At 42.7% G+C, this 5,303-nt stretch overlaps 1 pseudogene; it reads left to right on the top strand.

Annotated features, from left to right (window-relative positions):
- The first annotated feature begins 1,482 nt into the window (after positions 1-1,482).
- LOC139021119 (heterogeneous nuclear ribonucleoprotein D-like pseudogene) lies at positions 1,483-3,462 on the top strand (annotated as a pseudogene).
- The last annotated feature ends 1,841 nt before the right edge of the window (positions 3,463-5,303 follow it).

Raw genomic sequence — 5,303 nt, 5'->3', positions numbered from 1 at the left:
AATTACCTGTGAGTCAGCAGTTTCATTAGAATAGCAGCCTACATTCAAACCAGTTCACTGCAGTGTTTCAATTATGCCTTTGTTACATTCCCTGCACTTATTAACATCATGTACACAAAGAGTTACTTATAAGTTTCTTAAATCGGAATATGTATATTCCCTCTAACTCTCATCTTCTATCTTCCTATTCTTATTAGGTTATGCATCTTAATTGAAAGGCCCCAGTAGTCCTCTAAAGCAGCTCCTCTCAAATTTTAATGTGCATATCCATCATGTGGGGTTACATGTTAGAATGCAGCTTCTGATTCAGTCAGTCTGGACAGGACATGAAATTCTGCATTTCTAATCATCTCATAGGTAATGTGGACTCTGCAGTGCTATGAATTTCACTTTGAGTAGCAAGTACTGGTCATAAGGGCTTTCATGCCCAAATGGTGGCATACAACCCCCACTATGATCTAATCACCCTTCCCACCCTTTCAAACATTTTCACCCAGCCATTTGAGAGTCCTAACATGAGGTCTGCAAATTCCCTCCATTCTAAACCCTCACTGAGCATGTCTTTAATCTTCTTATAAAACTTTTAGAATAATGCTTAACAGATCTTAACTACTACATAAATGTTAGCTGATGCTTTGTTAACTGAAATCTGACCATTCCATAAAAACATCACTCTTCAGTAGAAATATCTTACTTTCATAACCAACATCATTTGGCCATAAGAAATTTAGTAGTTGTTCTTTTTGCTCCTCATTGCCATTTTCAAACTATTTCTCTTTTTCTCCCCTCCATCAAATCAAACAAACAAAAAACACAGCTCTCTGAGGCCTGTACTACTTGGTTGTATGCCCACTACCTCACCTGAAGTTGCCATCTTGTCATTCCTCCAACTCTCAACCACTACACCTGTTATCACTCTCAGTTGCTTCAACATCTATGTGGATAAGTAGCTACCCTGACCTCAGTTTCTTGAATTTCTCACCTAAAACATTAGTATCCTTCACTTCTCTTCATCCAATCATTCCACGAATAAACCCTAGACCTTTCATTATCACCTTCAAAACATCTATGTCAAATACCCACTATGTCCACCATAATCTGTACTTCCACCACACCTGCCCAACGACCCTCCAGCTACAATTCTTTGACTTCACTGAAACCTACAGTGCATTGAAATTATATACATAAGATTTTATATGTAGTGAAATTTTATATACAATGAAATTACCTTCATATCTATATATATAAAAGGCTAATATGCTAAGTGTCCATCCAACCAGTTGCTATGATTCACAATGACCACCAGGGGGCAGATGCTCAATGCAGAAGTTGCTGTGATGCACACTGGCCATTTACAGAGAAACAGCACCGCAAACCTGGCACTCACAAAGCAACACTTGGCTTCCCCCAAGTGGGACAAAGGCCCAGCCACCACCCCAGAGTGACAGCCTACCAAATCACAGCTGACACTGCTGAGACCCCATGGCACAAAATGCAGCCCACAGCCCAGCCCAGCCCAGCCCTGAAACGGTGGCTGTAGGCCACCGGGTAATGACATCACATAGCAACACCTGTCCTCTCCCTAGCGACTAGCCTCCTTGGAGTTTCTTCAGCCCAGGAACAGGACTTGCTTTATAGCCAGGTGGAATCATTTTACACTGTAACCAAATGTCTGTGAAGCGTTTTCCCATGCCTCATCTCATTTGATCCTCACAGAAGTCCTAGAGTAGGTAGATAGGAGACTCGGTGGAACCCTATTTTCTTTTCATTAGCCGGAAAACAGATTTAGAAAGCTTAAAAACTTGACCCGACTGAAAAGAAGAAACAAATGGTGGACCTTGAAACTGACTTCAGGTTTTCTCACTGTGCAGAATATAGTCAAACACTGCTGCAGTTAAATATTTTACCCTTTGTTCTCCCTGCATGATCTACAATAATAATCTGCTTTGTGTTGATATTTACTGCTGTGTTGCTGACAATTACCTGAAAGAGAAGTTGGGGTGCTTCACTGGGCTGGAAAAAGTTTAGCTAAATCAAAAAGCAGGTCTAATTAAGTTTATTCTATATCTATAAAAACTAAGTTGATTCGCACAGGTGCAATACATATACTAGTAAAGCTCTCGCTGGCGCCAATCTCACACGGGTGTTCGATCTGTCATTGTCGATTGTGAATTTGATTGACACTTCTATAATAGAGAAAGGGAGAATAGCAATATTAAAATATTTCTTCTAGCTCTTCCACTGCCATTTTAAATCCAGCTCCATACAATGCTCTGCCACTACTGCCGTGACCCAAACTGCATGCCAGCACCCACAGGCTGACAAGGCCGCTGCCATGGAGGACATGAATGAGTACAGCAACACAGAGGAGTTCGCAGAGGGATCCAAGAACAACACGAGCAAGAATCAGCAGGATGATGGTAAAATGTTTATTGGAGGCTTGATCTGGGAAACACCAAGAAAGATCTGACTGAATATTTGTCTCAATTTTGGGGAAGTTGTAGACTGCACAATTAAAATAGATCCAGTAACTGGACGATCAAGAGGATTTGGATTTGTGCTTTTCAAAGATGCTGCTAGTGCCCTAACCAGTTTGGCTCAGTGGATAGAGCATCGGCCTGCGGACTCAAGGGTCCCGGGTTCGATTCTGGTCAAGGGCATGTACGTTGGTTGTGGGCACATCCCCAGTGGGAGATGTGCAGGAGGCAGCTGATCGATGTTTCTCCCTCATCGATGTTTCTAACTCTCTATCCCTCTCCCTTCCTCTCTGTAAAAAATCAATAAAATACATTTTAAAAAAAAAAAGATGCTGCTAGTGTTGATACGGTTTTGGAACTGAAGAAACACAAACTGGATGGCAAACTGATAGACCCCAAAAGGGCAAATGCTTTAAAAGGGAAGGAACCCCCCAAAAAGGTTTTTGTGGGTGGACTGAGCCCAGATACTTCTGAAGAACAAATTAAAGAATATTTTAGAGCCTTTGGAGAGATTGAAAATATTGAACTTCCCATGGATACAAAAACAAATGAGAGAAGAGGTTTTTGTTTTATCACATATACAGATGAGGAGCCAGTAAAGAAATTGTTAGAAAGCAGATATCATCAAATTGGTTCTGGGAAGTGTGAAATCAAAGTTGACCAACCCAAAGAGGTATATAGGCAGCAACAGCAATAACAAAAGGGAGGATGAGGTGCTGCAGCTGGTGGAAGAGGTGGTACTAGGGTTCGAGGCCGAGGTCAGGGCCAAAATTGGAACCAAGGATTTAATAACTATTATGATCAAGGATATTATAATAGTGCCTATGGTGGTGATCAAAACTATAGTGGCTATCATTATAGGGGGTATAACTATGGGACCTATGGATATGGACAGGGATATGCAGACTACAGTGGCCAACAGAGCACTTATGGCAAGGCATTTCAAGGGTGAGGCAATCACCAAAATAATTATCAGCCACACTAAAGGAGGACATTGGAGAAAACAGAAGGGGATTGCTAAAGTAACCCTTCTGGCAGGACAACATAGAAGATTGATTGGTCTTCTCTTGCTCTAACATGATTATTTTGTAAAAACTTTCTAGTGTACAAGACACAACTGTGTTCAACTGTATACAGTCACCAATTAGTTTTCATAGTTTTTACTTTGTCGTTTGCTATCTGTGTTATGATTCAATGTGGATTTGTATTTATACAAATTTTATTTGTATGACTTCATGTTAAACCTCAAATAAATGCTTCCTTATGTGAAAATATATAGAGAGAGAAACCAAGATGGCGGCATAGGTAAACACGGGAGATTGCTGCCTCGCACAACCACTTCAAAAATACAACTAAAAGATGGAACGGACATCATCCAGAACCACAGGAAGGCTGGCTGAGTGGAAATTCTACAACTAGAAGGAAAGAGAAAAGCATACCGAGACTCAGAGGAGGTGCGGTACGGAAGTAAAATTCAAAGGTGCAGAGGTACATGCAGAGAGGGCTGGCGGCTGAGGACATGACTGTCTTTTTCAATCGGGAGGGAGTCTCAGGCTCTGAGCTCCAGTTCCGGGCGAGTCTCTGGGGACCCAGACTCATACGGGAGAAACGGGACTGTCTGGCATCGGTCGGAACTCGAGGGCAGCTTTCTCTTGGAGGCACTCGCAGCAATTGCCAGGGCCTCTGTGGGCAGGACTGAAAGCAGCCATACTGCTTGCTCCGCCCACCCTGTAGATCCCCTGGGACCCTGCCCAGCCCAAGCCGTGCATGGAGGCTTTTGCATAGGAAAGGCCCGGCCCATTGTAATCTGAAAATAACTTAAACTGCAGCTGCCTCAAGGCCCCAGGGCAACTTGCATTGCTTTACAGCTGGCTTCTGCTGGGTAGCCTCAGGCAGAGGCTAGATTAGCACCTCCTTAGATCCAAGAGCCAGTGTACCCAGTGGTCAGAGTGGGACCATCCAATTACAACTCAGATCCATAAGGGACACACTCAGGGGGCAGACTCAGTGAGCACCAAAGCCCCACTGAAGCAAGCCTTGCCCCATAAGGGTGTCTTCAGCACAGAAGTTCTCCCACCGTAGACACAGCTGATTCTCACAGACAATTGGCCTGGAGGTCAATTCCTCCCAGTGATACCTACAACAATCAAGGCTTAACTACAACAAGACTGTGCACAAAGCCCACCAAGAGTGTCTACCTCAGGTAATTGGGGAGGCTGAGCCACTGGGCCCTATAGGACACTTAGCACAGAAAGACACTCTATCGACACAGCGAAGCATAAAAAATGCCGAGACAAAGAAACAGGACACAAATGACAGAAATGGAGGAAAGCAAACTACTGGATATAGAGTTCAAAACCACACTTTTAAGGTTTTTCAAGAACTTTCTAGAAACCTCCGATAAACTCAATGAGACCCTCAAGAAATCTAGTGAGACCTTCGATGTTGTGATAAAGGACCTACTAGAAATTAAGCATACACTGACTGAAATAAAGAATATTATACAGACTCCCAACAGCAGACCAGAGGATCGCAAGAATCAAGTCAAAGATTTGAAATACGAAGAAGCAAAAAACACCCAACTGGAAAAGCAAAATGAAAAAAGAATCCAAAAATACGAAGATAGTGTAAGGAGCCTCTGGGACAGCTTCAAACGTACCAACATCTGAATTATGGGGGTGTCAGAAGAAGAGAGAGAGCAAGATATTGAAAACCTATTTGAAGAAATAATGACAGAAAAATTCCCCTACCTGCTGAAAGAAATAGACTTACAAGTCCAGGAAGCGCAGAGAACCCCAAAAAAAAGGAATCCAAAGAGGACCACAC

The sequence above is a fragment of the Myotis yumanensis genome, unplaced genomic scaffold (assembly GCF_028538775.1).
Source record: "Myotis yumanensis isolate MYYU_CA2020_CCGP unplaced genomic scaffold, mMyoYum1.0.hap1 SCAF_12, whole genome shotgun sequence".
In the NCBI taxonomy this organism is placed as follows: Eukaryota; Metazoa; Chordata; class Mammalia; order Chiroptera; family Vespertilionidae; genus Myotis; species Myotis yumanensis.
This window is presented reverse-complemented; position numbering and strand designations above follow the sequence as displayed.